This window comes from Triticum dicoccoides, chromosome 7B, assembly GCF_002162155.2.
Source record: "Triticum dicoccoides isolate Atlit2015 ecotype Zavitan chromosome 7B, WEW_v2.0, whole genome shotgun sequence".
NCBI classification, from domain to species: domain Eukaryota; kingdom Viridiplantae; phylum Streptophyta; class Magnoliopsida; order Poales; family Poaceae; genus Triticum; species Triticum dicoccoides.
This window is the reverse complement of record NC_041393.1, coordinates 490,734,492-490,757,450: the sequence shown is the minus strand read 5'-3', so window position 1 is coordinate 490,757,450 and position 22,959 is coordinate 490,734,492.

The window sequence follows — 22,959 nt, the reverse complement described above, 5'->3', positions numbered from 1 at the left end:
GATACTAGCAAGCTCATGGTGCCATGGTTGCTTGGATATAGCAAAACTTAGGGTAGTGTCCTTGACGCCGCCGCCGTCGTCGAAGCATAGATACCATCGCATCGCCATCGAAGCAGCCAGGCTGTCGTCATAGCATCGTCGAAACAGTCATGCTATCGTCGCAGCACTGCCACGGTAGGGAAGCACGTTATCGCAACATCGTCGAAGCAGCCAGCCCTTCGTTGGAGCATCGCCGCGGTCGCCGAAGCACGCAGTCACATCATCGCCGTGACCATTCGTTGCAGCATTGTCGCGACTTTTGAAGCACGTTGTTGCGACATCATCGAAGCATCCAGGTTGCCGTCGTAGCATCACCACGGCCATCAAAGCACCCGCCGTCGTCGTCGAGCACGTGGTCGCAGAATCACCGTGACCGTTCGAAGCATGTCGTCGTCACGGTTCATTGGGGCATTATCGCGGTTGTTGAAGCACGCTGATGCGACTTCATCGAAGCATCAGGGTTGCCGTTGTAGCATCACGACGGCTACCGAAGCACCCACTGTCATCGTCGAAGCACACGGTCACAGCATTGCCGTGACCGTTTGAATCATGTCGTCGTCGCGGTTCTTGCAGCATTGTCGCGGCTGTTGAAGCACGCAGTTGCGACATCATTGAAGCATCTGGGTTGCCGTCGTAGCATCACCATGGCTACCGAAGCACCAGTCGTCGCCATCAAAGCACCCACCGTCGTCGTCGAAGCACGCGATTGCAACATTGTCATGACCTTTCGAAGCATGCCGCCGTTGCGGTTCGTTGCAACATTACTGCGGCTATTGAAGCACACCGATGCAAAATCATAGAAACACCCGGATTTCCATCGTAGCATCACCAGAGCTACTGAAGCACCCGTCGTTGCCTCCGAAGCACCCGCCGTCGTCGTTGAAGCACGCGGTCGCAGCATCGACGTGACCCTTCGAAGCATGCCATCATTGTGTTTCGTTGCAGCATTATTGCGGCTATTGAAGCACGTTGGTGCAACATCATAGAAACAGCCGGGTTGCCGTCGTAACATCACCACGGCTACCGAAGCACCCGTCGTTGCCATCAAAGCAGGCCGTCACAACATCCTTGAAGCAGACATGTTGCCGTCGTAACATTGCAAAGCACTCCACGGCCGTAAAAGTGTGTTGTCGCAACATCATCAAAGCAGCCGGGGAACCGTCGCAACATCACCATGGCCGTCGAAGCACGCCGTCGTGCCATCGCCATGGCCATCGACGCATATTTAACATCGTTGAAGCGGCTGGGCTTTAGTCGCAGCACGCCTTGTAGCATCGCCTCCCCGTTGAAGTCGGGCTGCCATCGTCCAGCGTCACAGCATTGCTTGTGGCCTCACGCTATGCCCACAATAGCCGGATCACCCAGGTCTTTCTGAAGCAGCTTGTGTCGTTGTGTGAGGGAATAGATGACTTGCTACTTAACTCATACTAGAAGAGATTATGTTAAAATTGGGTTTTCGCAGAGAGTGGGTTAATTTGATCATGCAATGCATCTCAACTGTAGAATACAAAGTAAGGATCAATGCAGAGAAAAGTGAGAGATTTAAGCCTACAAGAGGGTTGAGACAGGGGACCCGCTATCACCATACCTCTTTCTGCTATGCATGGAAGGGTTGAATGCCTTGCTTACGCATGCTTAGGACAACGGAAACATATCAGGAGTTAAAGTCTGTAGAGACGCCCCGCCAGTCACAAATCTTCTCTTTGCGGATGACTCATTGATCTTGATGAAAGTCAACCAACAGAACGCGACGGCCCTGAAATCAGCACTAGATTTATATTCTGCGGCGTCGGGATAGCTGGTAAGCGTTGAAAAGTCTAGTATTTTCTTTAGTCCTAATACAAAGGTAGAGATCAGAGAACAATTGTGTACAACGCTGAATATAATGACAGAAGCTCTGAAGGACAAATATCTAGGCTTGCCAGCAAATGTGGGTGTCGATAAAACAAACTGCTTCAAATTTCTGATAGAACGTATTGTTAAGAAAATTAGTGGTTGGGAGGAAAAGTTACTATCTGATGGGGGAAAGAGATCCTACTCAAGGTTGTGATCCAAGCCATACCTGCATATGCAATGTCGGTCTTTAAAATTCCTAAAAAAATTGTCAAGGAATCATTGATACGATAGCGCATTTCTGGTGGGGTGACGAGGAGAACCAGAGGAGGATGCACTAGATGGCCTGGTGGAAAGTGCGTGTACCAAAAAAACCAAGGAGGAATGGGATTCCGTGATATTCACTGTTTTAACTTGGCTCTGCTTGCCAAACAGGCATGGCGTCTCCTTGATAATCCCGACTCCTTGTGTGCTACTATTCTAAGGGTCAAATACTATCCTGATGGTGATTTGCTGAACTACAAGCCAAATCATGGCGCCTCTTTCACCTGGCAAAGCATTATTGCAGGCATTACTACTCTAAAGCGTGGCTATATTTGGCAAATGGGGGATGGACATAACATCAATATTTGGGAAGATATCTGGATCCCAAATTTTTCCACCAGGAAGATTGTGACCCCTAAGGGGGGACATTTGTTATCAAAAGTGGTTGATTTGATTGACCTTACCTCCAATAATTGGGATGATGACCTGATTAGACAAACTTTGTGGCCCATTGACGCACAACAGATTCTTTCAATCCCAATTCCGCAACATAATATGACTGATTTCATTGCCTAGAGTTTTACGAAAAATGGTATGTTCTTGGTACGGTTTGCTTACTCTATGGAGTGGAATTAGCAGTATGGGAGTAAACTAAAACATTCAAATGGGATGGGGCAAACCACAAATAATCCTATATGGTGTCAGATATGGAAGTTATCTTGTCCAGCAAAAGTCAAAATCTTTATTTGGCGTACATTACATGGCACTCTACCATGCCAGGCAACACTCACTAATAGACACATGAAGGTCTCGCCCTTTTGCCCTACTTGATCTCAGGGTGTACAAGATACGAAGCACATGCTTTTCTGATGCACTAAAGCAAAGGAGGTTTGGAAAAGGCTAGGGATGGATGTGATTATTGATAGAGCTTGTGAGGTTGATCATGTTGGAGAGGCGATATTGGAATACCTACTACTTCTTCCAGATAAAGATTTGCGTACTATGGATACCATAATGTATGAGAAATGATAGCTATCTCAGTTTGGTATCTATGGTGGGAAAGACGGAAATTAGTGCACAAGGATTAACTTAGAATGCAACTCAGATAGCAATGGGGATCATAGCTCTTACATCGCGCTGCGCCTCACACGCTTCCCTAAATTTTTGAATCTCGTGAGATCCGGGAACCGCAGTAACCAAACATGCTGAAGATTTCGCGTCATAGCAACACTTGAAGGGTGCCAGCATAAGTTCACTCGACGACCTCTGAATCGATCAAGGCAACTGACATGAAGCCGAAGTTTCAGCATGGACCTCGAACTCAGTATGAATACTTGCAAAAAACAAGAGTCAAGGCAGGGCCAACTTCAACTTTCTTTTCACTCGGACCTCAATCCATTCGGGGGCTAATGACAACGCCATAGACCTAGGGTAGGGTCATAGACCTGACCTATACGCCCTACCCAAGGTCACTACCCTAGAAGCAAGGACATTCAAAGCACAGCAGGAAGTATCGACTGAAGCCATCGAGTGCAATCCACTCGACCAGTCACCTCACTCGGATACCCCTCTCCCCCCCCCCCAATTTCACTTGACCTGGATGGAGTCATTCGACCATACAGGAAACCACTCAGAGTACAGAAGACCTAGAGTCACTCAGGATGGCAACGGTCAGGCGTTCGCTCCGTAGTCTTAAAGATCATTGATAACACTTTATAGCTGGTGTTACCAGTAACTTCCTATCTTAATGTACATTGAACCCCTGTAACGGAGGACGGCTGGGGTCCTGGCGCACTCTATATAAGCCACCCCCTCCTCTGGGACAAGGGTTCGCACCCCTTGTAACACACACTCATATTCCAGTCGACCACCTTAGGGCATCGAGACGTAGGGCTTTTACCTCCTCCGAGAGGGGCCTGAACTCGTATACTTGTGTGTACAACCTTGTTGTAGCTAGGGCCTCACCTCCTCATACATACCCCCTACTCTTAATGTTAGACTTAGTACCACGACAGTTGGTTTCTGTTTGGCAACGATGATGGCATTGAGATGAGCTTGTGATGTAGGGTAGAACCCTAGTGGCCGATCTTTCACGTTTGGAGAGAATCCCTACGAGGAACGCGAAGAACACGAGGAGGGGAACGAGGGAAAAACACGAGAGAACACTCAACCAACAAGAACAAAGTCACACAAGTGCTAGATCATCGAAACACAAGAGGGTACAAGATCCAAATCCAACAAGGGACGATACATAGGGTAACCGGTTCTTCTCTGTGAGGAGGTCTTGAAGATGGTATTCTCCAAAAGGAGGTCTTGAATCCAACAAGGATCTTCTATGAAGAGGTGTCGGTCCCTCGTGAAGGAGTAGATCTGGATGGATGAGCGAGGCTCTATCTCACAAATGAGCTAAATCAACGCAACCCTAGCTAGGAGGTGGGAGAGGTCTATTTATAGTGATAGTGCAAATGGGGGTGAAGTGAAAGGGTACATGGGCCTCGGGCCCGAAGCTGCACACGCACAGGCGCCGGTCATCCGACAGGTACTGAACGTCCGGTGGCTCGCGAGGGTCCGGTCGTCCGGTGCTTGTCGGACGTCCGGCGTTTTGGCTCTGGACAGGAGGCGCCGGTCATTTGGTGGCGCTTGGTTGTCCGGGGCCTGGGGGTGTCGGACGTCCGGTACTTGTCGGTCGTCCGGTCATTGTAGCTTCCGTCGGCTAGCCCTTCTGGCTGGTGAGTGCCCAGGCGTCGGACGTCCGGAGTTGTCCGGTCGTCTGGTGGCTGAAGACTTCGAGCAGCTTCTTCCCTTGGTCCTTGTACTTAGTATCCACGCTAGCTCGTCCATTGGATGTGGTGGCTCCGTGTCTTTCCTCTAAGTACCTGATCATGCATAGCACACACGTTGGAGGTAGTAGCCATGTCTCACATGTAGAAAGTGAAGGTTCGGAGAGGAGCGAGTTCACCTTGTGTCCAATGGCATATGTTCGAGGTCTCGTCATATGTCCTCTTGGGGTTTGGAGAGTAGTCGGAGTGTACATGAGGATGAACATGGGATGCTCCGCATCATCTCCCCCCTTTGGGAAAGATCCGACCTCGGATCGTGATCCTCATCACCATGGAAACGAACTTGTAGTTGGACGGAGTTGAAAGTATTGCGCAATCCAAGTACTCCAAGGTGTCTTCGGAGTGATAGACATGCAAAAAGAGCAAACACAATCGACACTCGGAAATACAATGGTTAGTGCACACAAAGTGTCCATCAAGTAAGTATAAGTCCGTTCGGCAAGATTATGCGTGACAAAGCACATGAAGCTTATCAAGATGATCGAGGAAAGTATGCAAAGCATTCATGGGGTAATTAGCATGGTGCACAAAAGCAACAAATTCTACCATTGTGCAAAATGATGTCATAGAGAGATGGTTCATCAATAGCATAAATATGGCAATGGATTCTCAGTATGTGTATGCTATCATGCAATTGATGGTGGACAATATGATCATGAGGTATGAATATGCCATCAAGGAAGATCACGACAAATTTGCTAAGGAAGTGCACAAGCTCAAATATCATGGATGACATGGGAATACAAGATGCAACAAGGCAATCATAATGTGAGTCAATCCATGCATAGGGTGCAAACTTGTGGTGAGTATGATATGTCCATCGAGCATGACATGTGTGAGCACAATCAACAAAAATGGAGGTGGTGGTACAAAAAGTCAAAGGAGTGTTGATGTACCAAAGCTCGATGTCGTGGCATGAGTGGAGTTCCGAAGGTGCCTCCAATAAGTGCGAGCGCTCCTCAATGTGAAGGTCCATAGAGCCAAACTTCAATGCCTGTCCTCCATCCAATATATGTATCATGTAGACAAGAAGAAGGAAACAACAATGAAAGAGTGACCCATCCAATATGCGTACTTGAGGATGGCTCAAAGGGAAGGAGTTCACCTTTATGAGAATGTCAAAAATGTTGGTGTCGCGCATCGTGTACGCCTTCGCATGACCAAGTTGTCTCGTCATGGTACCGCCTTGTGAATCCTTCAAAATGAAAGAACATGACAAACACTCGGAAAAACAAATGAGGTTAGCGGAGGTGCAAAACCTATCATTCATGTGGTAAGATATCCAACAAGTGTATGCATCATGCTCAGCATAATAAAGGTCAAGGGAGCATTTCATAGTATTGAGGCATATGATGCGAGAACAACCAAATACAATAGGCTCAATCAAACAAGCATGCATCACAAGTGAGGTGTCAAAGTCTCCAAGATCAATAAGCATAGTATGGTTGCACTCAATACAAGTGGTTATGAAAGAGGCAACTAATGGACACAAGAGACAATGATCAAGATATATCATGTGAGAGGCATGAACATATACATCATCAACCCAAGAAAGCGAGTAAGAGTGGAACATGGGTGATGCAACATAGCAAGAAATCATAGCGATCAAGTTAAGCAAGCTAGTAGTGCGAAGATGCAATGTACTAGAAGGAATCATGGCAAGCATGTCATGTGTGCAAATAGTGGGTATGAATAATTCACATGTCATAACACAAGCATGAAAGCAAGATATGAGGAAAGTAGGTTCATGGTGTTGGCAAGAAGTCCTATGTAAATAGCAATGGAACATCATGACTCTCCCAACACAAGAATCAACAATAGCATGTGGCACATGGTAAACATGGCAATAGCAACAAGTATCTCCACCAAGCATGCAAATACTCATAGAAGTAGCATAATGGTGAATCAAGGGTAGATGCAAGCAAGGGTCGCAATTGCATGGCAACATCATGTAAAGAGGCATAACATGCAAAGTGAACACGATAGTATGGGCATAAGGTGACAAGTGGTAAATAGCCCATAGCCGTGTGAGAGCCAAGTAAAAGAGATGCACGAAGAGAACCGTGGTAAGGATAGTCCACGGGATCCCAAGTCATCGTTGCTCTCAAGAGCACGTTTCGTCAACTCTTGGGATTGAGATGTTGACGAGTATATGTGAGTACCTACACAAAACAAAGACAAAGGGAAAATTGTGTGTTCGTGGTATATGTACATGTCATCCATCATGATGCGCACGTGCATGTGTCGGTTAGCACAAAATATCAAATGCTCAAATAAATGAGATGTGTGATATAGAAACATGTCATCCATCATGAGAGGTTTGCTATTATGTATGACATAATGGAGACTCAAAGGAGCTAATGCATCATGAGAAATATCTAGAGCATTGTTATTCATGGAATGCATATGGTGCACACAATTATGGGAATCATGCAAAGTATGAAATGCATCAAGATCTCCTAATATGTATGAGGAAACTATGGGGGTCTCCTCATGAGCATGAGTAGAAACATCACATGGAGAATATTGACAACATCCAAAACAATGCATATTTGGAACAATGTGATCATGGCATGGCATAGTAGATAAATTGCGCAAATCATGTAAAGGAAGCATGGCAATATCATCACAGGAAAAACAAAAGCCAATGACCATCATCTCGTCATATCTATGCCATAGGTGCAAATAGGATTTATTTTAATGGGGCATGCATAGTTACTATGTTGAGATTGAAATGATGCAATATGGGAGATCTTACTCATAGCATATGACAAGTTCAAAGGATTGTCAAACATGATGTGACCAAAAGAATTTTCACATGATATCCTATGGAGCATATCATCACAACTAGGCAACTCAACATGCTCATCATCATATTCATCATAAATAGGTAAGTCATGACATGAGCAAGTCGCACTAGCATGAAGCATGGGAATAGGTGGATCAACATCATGCAAGCAATCATTTGTAAGATAGTCCGCTAGTGGAACAAGAGAAGCACCATAACCTATGTTACCTTTGGAACATCGCTCATGTGTTGTAGGTGAGGTGTTGAAGATCCACTCATTGTCATCTTCATCTTGATGGAACCATGTGGGGGGTGCATCATCATCCACCATGGCCATCGGTTTTTCCATTGGAAGGATGGACTCGTCGAGGATAGGCGTGTCGTCATGTAGGAGACCTAGCACCAAAGAATAAAACACACTAGGAGTAGAGGTTAAGTCATTAGAAATCATAGTGGCCTCAAGTGTCGTGTCAACTACCTCACTCTCTAAGTGTTGTGGCTCACTCACTCCCTCAAGGATGCACACACTCATATGGTTGGTGGAGTCACTCAAATGGCCCTCAACCTCACATAGGATGGGTGGCATGCTCTCATATGTGGGGCTAGTGGTGGTCACACTCATCCTCTCATAGGAAATGCTCTCAATGTCACGTATGGTGGAGTCACTCATGTCACTCATGTGGTAGTGGCTCTCCTCACATGGCACTTGGGGCATCTCGACATATGTGGGTGTCGGAGAGATGTAGGTGCAAATGTCTCCATGTGCGGTCGCGTAGCTTGACTCGGAGTATGAGTCCAATGTGGGCGCCGTCTTCATGTTGTTGAAGAGGTCCGCGCTCGTCGCCGTGGTCGAAGGGGATGGCCCTTGCTCGACATTCTTATCGTTGTCTTGTTGTTGGAGGTCCATATGATGTGGCACCTCGTAGCTCGTTTCCTTGACCGAAGGGAGTTTCCCATGCTCGGCCATCTTCCTTGAGGGGCTTCCGAAGATGAAAGTGTCGCCCTCGCTTGTAGGTGGTCGCCTTGGACTTGATGAAGTCGTTGTAAGCGAACTCATGGGAAGTAGGCAAAGATGTCGTACGTCCAAAGGCGAAGATGCCTTGATAGCACTTGGCGAAGATGTCGAAGTGGTGGTGGTAGCCGTAGCTCTGTCTTGGTGGTGCTCGTCTCGCGGTCTTGTCTTTTTCTCATGAAGCTTGGACTTGGCGTGAAGTAGGGCTTGTTGGGACTTGTGCATTTGCGCTTGTGGAGCATCTTCATGATGATGGTGTCGTTGTCGTGCTTGATCTCGTAGTAGATGTCGTTCGTCGTCGTCGTGCACATGGTGCTTGGAGGTGACTTTCCCTTCATGACGATGTAGATCACGAACGTGATGGTTTTCACCATGTAGATGTGAACGTGGACGACTTGCGCTTGCATCGTTTTTGCGCTCCGGAGACTTGTGGCTTGAACGTCGCCGCCTTGAAGATGACGACGGGGAAGAATACTTGATCAAGGCCCGAATCTCCTCCATCCTTGCATCTTGCTCCTCTTTTTGTGCGGAAAGCTTCTTGTCGATGTAGTCCCTTTTCCTTGCTTCGGAGTGATGAATGTCGATGGAGAAGTTCTTGATGCGCTCTCGCAATCGTGATTGTGCGCCTTGCATTTGTCGTTGTAGATCGAAGGTGGACGCTTTGGTGATGTAGTTGTTCACGCCGTCATTGTTGTCAAGGACCGGAGATGAAATGCCTTGCCTATCCATCACAAGACTCGAGCAAATATGAGTGGGAGAAAGAGAAGAACTAGACCAAATGTACCTTGACCGATGTTGAAGATGGATCAATGATCACTCAAATGTGTAACAAGGAAATAGAACAATTGGTTCCAATTCTTGTCGGTTCTCACACCTACACAATTAAAGCTTATGGTGGAGCTCGGTGAGGATAGTGGCACAAAAAAATTGATGCAAAATGTTAGCAAGAGTCAATAATGTTGAAAAAGATTCACCAATTTGCAAGTGAAACAAGTAGGCCAATAGCAAATAATGACACACGGAAACACACACAGATAGATAAATGGGGGCGTGCAACCAGGGAATGAGCACAAAATGTGGAATCCTCGGAAAACGCTCATGTTGCAAAACTCAAGAGAGACGCAAGCACGATTGCTCAATAGGCGGATACGACACTTGTGCACAACCTATAAGATGCAAAATATATGGACTTTTATCCCAAGTATGCTATGTATGTATGGTTCCCGGTGTTTCTCTCAAGATGATCCAAGAGGATTGGATATGATACCATATGATATATTGTGATGCTATGGCTATTGCTTACAAGCTCTTTGTTCACTCTTTTTCTTTGCTTAAAAGCTTATTCTTTGTTTTTTTTGTATGGCCACTATGCACAAACCAAGATAGCAATTGTGTATATGCGGGAACAATCTTGTGACACAAGGGATGATATGATGATACCAAGATGATATGGTATATATCTAATGGAAGGTATAGATCACTAATGTGCACAAGTAACGTTGCCGGCAATACTCAAATGGCTAGTCTCGATAGGCAAGTGACGTAAAATGGGCTAGAGGTTATCAATGCAATTGCAAGGGGAATGTACAATGGTGTTTTCGAGGTTACCGTCCTTGGTCATGATGAGAGGCGGTGTTGCCTATGTCGACCCGTTCCTAGTTATCCGAAACACCCTAGGAAACGGAAAAATCACAAACTAAAAATCTCCAAAGGCCAATGTCAAATGGTGGTAGCGAAAAGCGGTGATGGTTTGCACTTGGCAATGTGGAAGTGGAATGATGGGCTATATACGTGTCGGAGTTGAAGTTGTCACCCCTAAGTAGCCGAAACACCTTAGGAGACACAAGCCACAACTCAAACAAGCTCAAACAAAATTGGGTTATGTTGGGTTGTCGGAAGTGTATGGTGGGCAAGGTTATGCGGAAATGGTGGTGGTGGTTGATGAAGAAGCAACCATCTCTAAGTAGCCGAAACACCTTAGGAGACTCGGATCACTACTCAAGCAACCACTAATGCTATATGGAACAAAATGGGTTAGGTTGCGGAAGTCGGTGATGGTGTAGGGGATGATGTGGGGGAAGCCCTAGGCAAAGATGCCAAAATTCACAAAATTTGATGGAGCCAAATGATGTTGGTAGTATTTTTTGGGATGGGGGATGTCAATAGCTTCAAAACGAGCTAAAGAACATCAAAGTCGGAGTTCGGATGAATTAGTTATGGTCGAAACAAGAATCACCCGAAGTCTGAAACTACAGGTTACGGACGTGCGTAAATGGACGGATGTCCGGTCGCCGGACGTCCGGGAAGCTCGGAAATCCGTAAATTTGGTTATGTTGGGCGGTTCCGGTTGTCCGGTGGATGACGGACGTCTGGTGCTTCGTGGGGGGTCCGGACGTCCGTAAAACGCCGGTCGTCCGGTGGGTCAGGGTCAACGCGAGATCCGAGATCCGGGGCACGATTTTGGGCGGAAATGGAGATTTCGGTGTCAAAATTGATGAGATTTCGTGGATGAAAGATGGGGAAACTTGGAGAGATGCTAGATCCACTCGAAACCAAGCAAATCCACGGATCAAAATTAACAAAACATCATCAAACCAACAAATCACAAAAAAAATTGGGGCTATTTTTGGTGGGGATTTTTGAATTTAGGGAAGAACACAACAAAATTAGGCTAGAAAAAGAGGGGTAGGGGCTCCAAAAACGTGATCAACTTTGCTCTGATATCAAGATGATGTAGGGTAGAATCCTAGTGGTCGATCTTTCACGTTTGGAGAGAATCCCTACGAGGAACACGGAGAACACGAGCAGGGGAACGAGGGAAAAGCACGAGAGAACACTCAACCATCAAGAACAAAGTCACACATGTGCTAGATCATCCAAACACAAGAGGGTACAAGATCCACATCCAACAAGGGACGATACATAGGGTAACCGGTTCTTCTCTGTGAGGAGGTCTTGAAGATGGTCTTCTCCAAAAGGAGGTCTTGAATCCAACAAGGATCTCCTCCGAAGAGGTGTCGGTCCCTCGGGAAGGAGTAGATCCGAATGGATGAGCGAGGCACTGTCTCACAAATGAGCTAAATCAACGCTAACCCTAGCTAGGAGGTGGGAGAGGTCTATTTATAGTCATAGTGCAAATGGGGGCGAAGTGAAAGGGTACATGGGCCTCGGGCCCAAAGCTGCGCACACACAGGTGCTGGTCGTCCGACAGGTACCGGACGTCTGGTGGCTCGCGTTGGTCCGGTCGTCCGGTGCTTGTCGGATGTCCAGCATTTTCGCTTTGGACAGGAGGCGTCGATCGTCCGGGGCCTGGGGGGTGTCGGACGTCCGTTACTTGCCGGTCGTCCGGCCGCTGTAGCTTCCGTCGGCTAGCCCTTCAGGCTGGCTGAGTGCCCAGGCGTCGGACGTACGGCATTGTCCGGTCGTCCGGTGGCTGAAGACTTTGAGCAGCTTCTTCCCTTGGTCCTTGTACTTGGCATCCTCGCTAGCTCGTCCGTTGGATATGGTGGCTCCGTGGCTTTCCTCTAAGTACCTGATCATGCATAGCACACACGTTGGAGGTAGTAGCCATGTCTCACATGTAGAAAGTGAAGGTTCAGAGAGGAGCGAGTTCACCTTCTGTCCAATGGCGTATGTTCGAGGTCTTGTCATATGTCCTCTTGGGGTTTGGAGAGTAGTCAGAGTGTACATGGGGATGAACGTGGGATGCTCCACCTATCCCTTTCCTTCGACACCACCGAAGTGGCCACCAAAGGATAAAAAGACAGATCACCTCTTCACACAAGCTCGATGCGGCTCCATCGCTGATCATCAGCTTTGCGGACCTCCAAAGTAGTTTGCCAGAAGCAAAAGCATAGCCGTTGAAAGAATCAGACCGGGGCACCATGTCCCCGGACACGCCATCAAACTTCAGAACTGACACCCCCGCATGACGACGACGACGTGGAGGAGGAACCAGAACTTGCAGCCTTCGACCACATACCCAACATAGGATACTCCATCTTCCAGATGTCACCTGCGTAGACAACCGCCTGCGCGAACTCCTGAATGACAAAACCTGACGCGGAGCATCCTACGGACATCACCATGTCAAGAGTCTATTTGGCAAGTGACATGTGCGACATCTACTTCGCATACACAAAGGTGAATCATCTCCTTTACACATGCTCACTTGACCCCTTCGAGGATGGTGTACTACTTGATACTTCTTCCGTGTGCATGCATAGGAATTGTCGGAGCTTCACGGATGTCAAGGAGGAGTGCAAGCGCCAAGGAACGACTACACCATCCGCGAGGGAAGCGTGGAAGCAAAGACGAAAGAAGAAGGAGCTGCGGAGTCTACTGCAACCGGACGACCGGAAGCCACCGAATGTCCGCTACCTGACACATCCCGGACGGCCAGCCGACGAAAGCTACAGCGGCCGGACGTCCGTCCAAGACCGGACGACCGGCGACCGGACGACCGCCATCTTCGGACGTCCGGTGCAACTTCACTCGAGCCGTAATTAGTGGAAGTCTGAGCCCTTCCGGACGTTCGGACCTCCGCGAGCGACCGGACGACCGGTAAGGACCGGACGTCCACTGCCTGTGTGCGCAGCCGGGCCTTTTGGCCTTGTATCCCTCTCCCACTTACCCCTTCGTGGCTTACACGATAAATAGACCTCCCCCTCATCCTTTCTATGGTTAGCAAATATGATAGCTCATTCTTATGTGAGCTTTGCTCCTACCTCCTCCTCTTGAGAGAGAAAGACCACTCACATGGAGTTCAAGACCTCCATGTGAGAAGATCCTACGGGATATCGTCAAGACCCCCTCGCGGAAAGATCCATTTAGGATACCATCAAGACTTTCTCTTGGAGATAAACTCTACCTTCTATCTTTCTCTTTGTTGTTCATGTACCTTGTGGATCTTGTGTGTTTGATTGTCTAGTGGATGTGTGATTGAACTTGTTCTTGAGTATTTCCCCTTGTGATTTCTCTCCGTTCGTCCCCGTGTTCTTCGTGTTCTTCGTAGGGATCTGCTCCAAACGTGAAAGATCGGCCTCTAGGGTTCTACCCTACATCATCTTGGTATCATGAGCCACGTTGATCAAGTTTTTGGAGCCCCTACCCCGTGTTTTCTAGCTTGATTTTGTTGTGTTCTTCCCAATTTCGAAAATCCCCACCAAAAATAGCCCCAAATTTTTTTGTGATTTGTTGGTTTGATGATGTTTTGTTGATTTTGATCCGTGGATTTGCTTGGTTTCCTGTGGATCTATCATTTTCCCAAGTTTCCCCATCTTCCATCCATGAAATCTCATCAATTTTGACTCCAAAATCTCCATTTTCCGCCCAAAATCGCGCCCCGGATCTCAAATCCCGCGTTGACCCTGGTACACCGGACGACCCACATTTTTATGGACGTCCGGAGCCCCAGGAACGACTGGACGTCCATCATCCATCGTACGATCGAAACCGGCCAACAAAACAGAATTTACAGATTTTCGAGCCCGACCAGACGTCCGAGGACCGGACATCCGTCCATTTACGGACGTCTGTAACCTGTAGTTTCAGACTTCGGCTGATTTATGTTTCGTCCATAACTCATTCATCCGAACTCCGATTTTGATGTTCTTTAGCTCGTTTTGAAGCTATTGACATCCCCCATCCCACAAAAATACTACCAACACCATTTGTCTCCATTAAATTTTCCAAAATTTGGCAAGTTTGCCTAGGCCTTCCACCATATCATCCGCTACACCACCACCGACTTCCGCAACCTAACCTATTTTGTTCACCAATGTATATGTGGTTGTTTGAGTTGTGACTTGAGTCTCCTAAGGTGTTTCGGCTACTTAGGGACGGTTGCTTCTTCATCAACCACCACCACCACTTCCGCACAACCTTGCCCGCCATACACTTCCGACAACCTAACATAACCCAATTTTGTTTGAGCTTGTTTGAGTTGTGGCTTGTGTCTCCTAAGGTGTTTCGGCTACTTGGGGACGGCAACTTCAACTTCGACTTGCATAGACCATCACTCCACTTCCTCATTGACAAGTGCAAACTTCCACCATTTTGACATTTGCCTTTGGAGATTTTGAGTTTGTGGTTTTTCCGTTTCCTAGGGTGTTTCGGCTAACTAGGAAAGGGTCGAGATTGGCAACACCGCCTCTCATCATCGCCAAGGGCGGTAACCTCGACAACACCATTGTATATTCCCCTTTCAAATTGCATTGATAACCCCTAGCCCATTTTGCGTTACTTGCTTATCGAGACTAGCCATTTGAGTATTGTCGGCAATGTGACTTGTGCACATTAGTGATCATACTTCCCATAGCATACATACCATATCATCGTGGTGCATATATTGGTATCATATCTTATGTCACAAGTTTGTTCCCGCATATACACAATTGCTATCTTGGTTTGTGCATTGTGCAAAAGTGGCCATACAAAAAAATAAAGCTTTTAAGCAAAGAAAAAGAGTGAACAAAGAGCTTGTAAGCAATAGCCATAAAATCACAATACATCATATGGTATCATATACGATCATCTTGGATCATCTTCTGAGAAACACCGGGAACCATACATACATAGCATACTTGGGATAGAAAGTTTATCCATTTTGCATCTTATAGGTTGTGCACAAGTGTCGTATCCGCCTATTGAGCAATCGTGCTTGCGTCTCTCTTGAGTTGTGCAGCACGAGCATTTTCTGTGGATTCCACATTTTGTGCTCATTCCTTGGTTGCACGACCCCATTTATCTATATGTGTGTGTGTTTCCGTGTGTCATTATTTTTGCAAATTTGTTAATCTCTTTCAACATTATTGACTCTTGCTAACATTTTGCATCAATTTTTTGTGCCACTATCCTCACCGAGCTCCACCATAAGCTTTACGTGATAGGTGTCACATTGAGTGAAACGGGATACATCCTCAACTTTGGGAAAAGGTAACTTGGTATTGTTTATCTCATTTCCTACTCACCTCTACTAGAGTCTTGTGATGGATAGGCAAGGCATTTCACCTTCGGTCTACAACAACAACGACGAGTTCGATGCCACGAAAAACAACTCCGACGCCAAGATGCAAGCTCAAATGGAGGAGATCAAAGCCCTCATCAAGTCCTACAAGAGATCTTCCTCATCTTCAAGAATACGCTCAAGAGCACATGCTTTCGAGCTACCATCTCCGGCAAGATCACATCAGCATCAACACCATCACCAACAAGAACGTGAAGGTCAAGAGCTCAACACCAACAACCGCTCAACGACTTCACCATCTCCCTTGGCATCTTCACCAAGCGACTTCAAGGCATCTTCGCCTACAAACATACGGCATCTTCGCCAACCAGAACCTCAAGGTTACGCTCAAGAGAAGCTCCCCAAGCTCAAGTCCGCGACTTCCACGAGCTACTACGACCTTGACATCGACCATGCAATTCCTTTCTATGGGATTCAATAACCCGAGGAGTACCTTGAGTGGGAGCGTTTGATGGACAACTACCTCAAGCTACATCAAGTCCCTTCCGAAGATCAAGTGAAGTGCACCACAAGAAACTTCCACGACTACGCCTCGACATGGTGGCTTCACATACCTTCGGAGAGCTACGAGATGAGTTGGCCCAAGACGAAGAGAGCTTTGCGGTGAGAGTTCGTGCCTCCAACCTACACGGAACAACTTCGACGCCAATTGGAGAACACCATCCAAGGATCCAAGTCCATCGACAAGTACTTCAAGGAGATGAAGATTGCCTTGCGACGAGCCAGCGTGGATGACCCCATTTCGGTGAAGTTCCACTTCATGATGGGATTGAACAACGACATCTCCAAGACTATCTTCCTCGAGAACTACAAGTCCCTCGACGACTACTACATTGGTGCTCTCAAGGCGAAACAAGAACTCATGAAGGCCAAGGCTTCTCCACCCCAAGCACACTTCACGGCGACCAAGCTCTACGACAAGCATGAGGCTAGTACCACCACGATGTCCAAGCCCAACGAGCTCCAAGACGATGCTCCCAAGTTCGACTTCACCGTCATCCCTCTTTGTGGCATTGATGATGCTGAGTCTACTTCGACTCTTTTTCAAGACGGTGCAGCGACGAGTACGACTACGGAGACCCTCAAGGACCAAACTTTGGAGGCGAGCGACAAGGTGGCGAGCAAGGATGATGTTTCCATCTTTGGAGGCGAGAGTGATGATGTGCCATCTTCGGCCTTCATCCACAGCGACGATGACGAGATGATCGAGCATGGGATTTTCCCTTCGGTCATGGAGGAGAGTGATGATGTGCCATCTTCGGCCTTCATCCATGGCGACGACGACGAGATGGTTGAGCATGGGATTCTTCCTTCGACCATGGCGATGTATGATGACTTGAGTGACTTTTGCCACCATATTGAGAGTGAGAGTGACTTCACCACTAGCCCCATATATGACGAGTTGCCCCAATTCCCATGTGAGGAGAGCCACAACCCCCACCACTTGAGTGAGATGAGTGACTCCACCATATGCGACTTTGAGTGCACCTGTTTTGAGGGAGTGAGTGAACCACCACATAGAGAGAGTGTGATAGTTGATAGGTCTCGTGAGGCCATTTGCATTTCTAACAACTTGACCTCTACCTCTATTGTGTCTTCTCATTTGGTGCTAGGTCCCATTTATGACGACATGCCGATCCTCGACGACTTCGTCCTCCCTTTGGACAAGACGATGGCCATGGTGGAATATGATGCACCCCCCACATGGTTCCATCAAGATGAAGATGACCACCATTTGGTCTTTCCCACCTCACCTACACCACTTGAGTGGAATGACAAAGGTAACATAGGTAACGGTGATGCTCTAGTCCCACTAGTGGACATTCTTGACATTGATTGCTTCCATGATGTTGATCAACCTAGTACCATACTTCATGCTAGTATGATTTCCCCATGCGATAATTTGCCCATTTATGATGAGTATGATGATTCTCATGAGGAGTCTATTAGTTGTGATGCCATGTTACATAGGATTTCTTGTGACAATTCTTTAGGTCACATCATGTTTGATAATCCACTTGACTTGTCATATGTTATGCATGAGATCAACCATATGTCTTATTTGCAATCTCTTCATAGTGACTATGCATATGCCATTAAAATAAACCCAATTCTCACATATGGCATAGATGACAAGCCCATGGTTATTGGCATTTGTTTTTCTTGTGATGATATTGATATGCTCCCTTTGCATTATTTATCTCATATGCCACGCCATGCCCACCTAGCTTCAGATATGCATTGTTTTGGATGTTGTCCATTTCCTCCATATGATGTTTCCGATATTTCTCATGAGGAGACCCCCATAGTTTCCTCATACATTTTAGAAGATTTTGATTCATCCCATTCATTGCATGATCCCAATAATTGTGTGCACCATATGCCCCCCCATGAATGATAATGCTATTGTTGTGCCATATACTTGCATTCTCAATTTGTGTCCCCATCATGTCATACAAAATAACTATTCTTTCATGATGGATGACATTCTTATACCATGCATCAAATTTCTTTGAGCATTCCTTATCTTGTGCTAACTCACACGTGCACATACACATCATGATGGATGATGTGTACATTTACCATGCGCACAATTTCTTTGGTTTGTGTCTCTTTTGTGTAGGTACCCATGAATACTTGTCAACCTCGCAATCCCGCAAGTTGACAAAACAAGCTCTAGAGAGCAATGAGGACTTGGGATCACGTGGATTGTTTTTCCTACCGCTCTCTTCGCGCAAAGACTTCGCACATTCATTCTACATGGCCCTCACTTGGCTATGGGTTGTTGTCCATTACATATTATATGCCCATCTTGCCATGTTCACTTTGCATGATATGCTTCTTACTATGCCTTTGCCATGCATTTGTGACCCATGCTTTGCTTTACACATGATGATTGATTCTAGTACTTGTATGTGTATTTGCAAGCTTGGTGGAGATATCACTTGTTATTGCCATGTTTGCTTTGTGCACCATTCCTATAATGATACTATGATCTTGTTTTGTGTTCGTGCTTGCGATATGTCATGTGCTTTGTCTATCCCTATTACTTACTCACATGACATGATTGTCCTGATTTCTTCTAGTGTGTTGCATCTTCTCTCAACTAGTTTGCATGACTTGATTACTATGATGGCTTATGTTGCATCACCAATGACTCATACTTGCTCATTTCATGCGGTTGATGACAACCACCTATATGCTTTGCACATGATTCATATTGCTTCTTGTCATATATCTCCATGTGTTGCCTCTCTCATGTTAGATGACTTGCCATGTATTGAGTGCAACAATGCTTATAGTCTTGCTCATGAGATTGCCCCCATAGCATTCTCACATACGTTTGGAGATTTTGACATATTTCTTGTGAAGCATGCTTGTCTTATTTCTTTGCACCATATACCTAGTGTCATGAATTCGCCATTGTTGCATCATATTATTCATTCACTTGTGCTTCTAATGGTTATGTGCAAGAGAAGAGAACCATCATGATGGATGATGTGTTTACCTACAATGCGCATACGTTCTTTGTTTTGGTGTGTGCATGTGTAGGATACTTGGACTTTGTGTCGACTTCCACTTCACGTGAGTTGACCATTCGAGCTCTTGAGAGCGAGCCTCATATATTCTACCACGACTCGCTTCTACACCACATTTCCTACAACTTCAGCATTGTGAAGAATGCACAAGGACATGCTTTCAAGGTGACATCCTTCTTGAGCTTGGATATTGTGGATCATACTTCATGTGTTGCTTGCACCATTTGCACGCATGTTCGAGATATTGCTTTCACCCATGATTGCCACATTTCCATGCTTCATGACATATATACTTTGTGTGTTGCATCCAATTCTTGGACTACTTGCTACTATCATATGGTCGGTTGCACCAATATCATTTATTCACATATGCCATGTCCCTTTGCTTGTCACATGATTCCCTTGATTGCCTCACACATGATGAACAATTGCTCTTTCTATTGTGTTGAGTGCCACACTATATTCACTACATCCTATACACATTATGCTTGGATTGTCTTGCACTTGACCCATGTGTTTAGACACTTCATTTTCTTTGGTGTTGTGAATGATTCTTATGCCTACCATAGACCTTTCATTGAGCAATCTGTGAATACTTGCTATGAACTTGAGGTAGATGTTTATTCTCTTGTCACACATATTTGCATCTCTACCTCGCATTTACACGTTTGTTTCCATGATGTCCTTGACTGTGCTCAATTTATGTGCTTACATGCTATGCCACAATCCTTTGTCACATCATATGATATGCTTGATGACGACACTTGCTTGGTGAATCACCACTTGAATGCTTGGTTTTGCACTAATGCTAACCACATTTGTTTTTCCAAGTGTTTGTTGTCCTTGCTCATTTTGAAGGAATCCCAAGACGATGTGACATTGGAGAGTGCCCGTTGCGAGCTTGAAGATGACGAGTACTTGGTGAACGTCCACTTCTTCATGGCGACGCCATCTCTTTCCCATGGTGATTTGGTTTTTGATCCGAGGTCGGATCTTTCCCAAGGGGGAGGGGATGATGCGGAGCATCCTACGGACATCACCATGTCAAAAATCCGTTTGGCAAGTGACACATGCGACATCTACTTCGTATACACAAAGGTGAATCATCTCCTTTACACGTGCTCACTTGACCCCTTCGAGGATGGTGTACTACTTGACACTTCTCCCGTGTGCATGCATAGGTATTATCGACGCTTCACGGATGTCAAGGAGGAGTGCAAGCACCAAGGAACAACTACACCATCCGCGAGGGAAGCGTGGAAGCGAAGACAGAAGAAGAAGGAGCTGCGGAGTCTACAGCGACCGGACGACCGGAAGCCACCGGACGTCCGCTACCTGACGCATCCCAGACGGCCAGGCGACAAAAGCTACAGCGGCCGGACGTCCGTCCAAGACCGGACGACCGGCGACCAGACGACCGCCATCTCCGGACGTCTGGTGCAACTTCACCCGAGCCGTAATTAGCGGAAGTCCAAGCCCTTTCGGACGTCCGGACCTCCGTGAGCGACCGGACGTCCGCTGCTTGTGTGCGCAGTCGGGCCTTTTGGCCTTGTATCCCTCTCCCACTTACCCCTTCGTGGCTTACACTATAAATAGGCCTCCCCTTCATCCTTTCTAGGGTTAGCAAATATGATAGCCCATTCTTAGGTGAGCTTTGCTCCTGCCTCCTCCTCTTGAGAGAGAGAGACCACTCCCATGGAGTTCAAGATCTCCATGTGAGAAGATCCTACGGGATATCGTCAAGACCCCCTCACGGGAAGATCCGTTTAGGATACCATCAAGACCTCCTCTTGGAGATGAACTCTACCTTGTATCATTCTCTTTGTTGTTCATGTACCTTGTGGATCTTGTGTGTTTGATTGTCTAGTGGATGTGTGATTGGACTTGTTCTTGAGTGTTTCCCCTCATGATTTCTCTCCGTTCTTCCCGTGTTCTTCGTGTTCTTCGTAGGGATCTGCTCCAAACGTGAAAGGTCGGCCTCTAGGGTTCTACCCTACATCAAAACCTCCCTGCTCCACCATGACGTCGGAGACAACGCCACAGCAACGGGGACAGAGCAGAAGGAGAGACACACCTGATGGAGTCGCCGCCGCCGCCTCGCCAACACCATCCATGAACCCTAACGCTGCCGATCTGAAGGATCGACAGAGACACGATGCCATCAACTCCGAAACGCCGCCATGAAAGACACCACCGGTGTGGGAGTAGAGTTGAGACAGATTTATTCGTCCAGACGCCGCTCCCACCACCCCAACGATGCACTACGACCTACAAATCCAAACCCTAACTACAGAGCGAAGAAACGGGATCCCCCCTCCCTCCTGCCGTCGAAGCAGCGGCCGAAGGGAGAGGGGGGCGGCGCCCCAGCCGGTGAAGATCGGAGGAAAAGATTGCCTCTCCCTAGCCGCCTGGTGGTGGCGGCGCTAGTGTAGGAACGCAAGATTCCCCAAGTCTGTGTCGGTCTCTTAACAAGACACGTATCTACAATCTCAAAAAGTCCAAATCCAAATTTGATATACACGTAGAGAAACAAAAAAAAACTTCATGTTGAAGTATGGTCTGAAATTTTGTCTTTCCTACGCTATTTCATAGTTGGGTTTGTCTTTTTATGTCATTTCAGAAGAAAAGGAAAAATCACAACCTTTTGGGGCGTTGCCATTTATTTTGGTAGCAGATCTAGTGCTTATAGCACAAGAACTATTTTCCTCGCCTCGTCCTTTCTCACCGCTTAAAGACTTGTGAGTGTCATCTGCTTAATACAGTAGCTTGTCAAGGTTCTCTTGTTGGATTGTTGCATTCGTACTCACTTATGATGTCGTTCTGCTCGGTACACCATCACCACATTTACTCGGTCCAACAATTTCTAAAGAAACAAAGTGTAATAGTGACATTATTTTCAATGTACGAACAAGCCATTCAAAATTGTTGCTCCTTCTCTTGATCTTGATAGAGAGAATCCAGTAGCTTTCATCTGAGAGATATTACTCCACACTATAACGTGTGATACACACTTTTTGAAATATAAATAGTAACCGTTCTTCAGCACCTTGCAATTAATTGCCTTGCGTATAGTCCAGGGCAAGGGAGCTATAAACGGTACGAAAATTTCCGAACAAGCATATACATATGGCAGTGCATACTAGCACATGGTGCTCGTACCTTGACGCATCACGGATTTACGGTTATGGTCGCCTCCGTCCAGCTCAAATAAATGGCTGCATGTGAAGTCTCCCGTTTACTACCAAAGTTTCGACGCGATGACTCCTTGATCATCCAGAGGGATACTTTCTTGACTCCTCAAGCGTTCAGTACACGCATTCGAAAACAAGAAAATTTGCGCCCTTGCCTACCAACGAACCACAAGTCTAGGTCTTTGTTTTAAAACACATGCATATTTTGATGCATGCGCATGCTGCTTCACCGAAAATACCAGGTCGTTGAAAGTGACTACTTGGGAAATACAAATCGGTCAATTTCGCAATGGTTCAATCCAAACCTTGACAACGATATATCAAAATGGCTTGCAAAAACAAAACTGCATCGTGTATGCACTTTTTACGAAATTGAGATGTTACCCTGCATATTTATTTATAGTGATACACAAAATCCGTGTTCGA